This window comes from Aegilops tauschii, chromosome 6, assembly GCF_002575655.3.
Source record: "Aegilops tauschii subsp. strangulata cultivar AL8/78 chromosome 6, Aet v6.0, whole genome shotgun sequence".
Taxonomy (NCBI): domain Eukaryota; kingdom Viridiplantae; phylum Streptophyta; class Magnoliopsida; order Poales; family Poaceae; genus Aegilops; species Aegilops tauschii.
Window position 1 is genome coordinate 112260109 of NC_053040.3, and position 1332 is coordinate 112261440.

A 1332-nucleotide genomic window follows, 5' to 3' on the forward strand; every position below is an offset into this window, starting at 1 on the left:
TTGGGGTGCGCCTGCCTGGGCTGTAGTGCAACGCCTAGGCGACACCTGAGAGCCCCAATGGCAAGCCACTGTGATGGACCCTTCCCCACAAAAAATAAATTTAATATCGTTGTCTCCCCAATGATACTACACTTGATCAGCCAAAAGGCCGAGAAAGGTATGAGTTACAATGATGCCCGGTGTCTCATTTTATAGCTTCCTCGACCGCCTCTCAGCTCTCCGCAAGCGATGTGGTACTAAACGAAAGAGACAAGAGTTCCCTAGCTCCCTCTGCGCGTAGGCAAAGCAGCCGCAAGCAAACCTTTTCTTTTTCTATGGCTCGTTTGGGCTTGACCAGGCCCAATAAGAACTAAGCAGCACGCTTCCACGGCCCAGTGCCCTGGCTGGCTATTTCCAGTTCGTTTTGCTCGTTCCCCTAAGAAAAAAGGCTCGTTAGTCTTTTTTTTGAATGTTGGTAGTTCTACCAAATTCATTGATCAGAAGAAAGAAGGTTGGTCCAGTTTATAAGAGAATCCCGACCCAAAAACCATACAAACAGCGCCTTTCGGCAGCAGCACACACAACACATCACCTCCCGAGCCACGGGTCCCTCTAACCGGATCCATCTCCAGGACGATGCCCCCAAGAGAGAACACGACGCTGAATGGCGCCGCCATCGTCCGATCTAAACTAGATCAAGAGTTTTCACCGGAGCACGTTGGGAAAGGCAAGGTAAGATGCTACATCGATGCCTCCAACGAGGAAGCGACGCCTGAGACCGGAGTACGACTTTCGCCGGCAGTCTCACCTGCATAACCCGAACCATGGATCCGATCAACCTACACATCGAACCACTATCCCTGCCTCCACGGCCAACCGCACCTCCTCGACGATCTCGACGTGCTTCCAACCTTGCATCCACACCCCCCACTGGACGGAGGATGCAACCCCTAGCGGCGCCATTCGTCTCCCATCGGAAGGATGCAACCAAGCACCACACCATTCGTCTCCTCGAGGATGCAACGCCTGCCGGCCATTCATCTCCCGACGAAGGATGCAACACCCGCAACGAGGCCATTCCTCTCCCGACGAAGGCTCGTTAGTCGATACCCTAAAAAAGAACTCGTTTTGCTCGTTGTCTCTGCACCTGTGGTGACCGGCGATGTCATAGGTATCTGCGCGAACCCGAAACTACCGCACATGAACTTCAAAAGAAAAAAAAAACTACCGCACATGAGCCTGCCATGTTCTACACGGAAGAAGAAACTAATTAGTGGAAGCGAATTACGAGCACTCTGGTGCTTGTCCTCTCTATATTTAAAAATAATTTAGTAATTCAAAAATAGTCATAAA

General features: G+C 51.1%; 1 pseudogene; it reads right to left on the bottom strand.

Annotated features, from left to right (window-relative positions):
* Window positions 1-161, bottom strand: LOC120967499 (U2 spliceosomal RNA; annotated as a pseudogene).
* Between the last annotated feature and the right edge of the window lie 1171 nt (window positions 162-1332).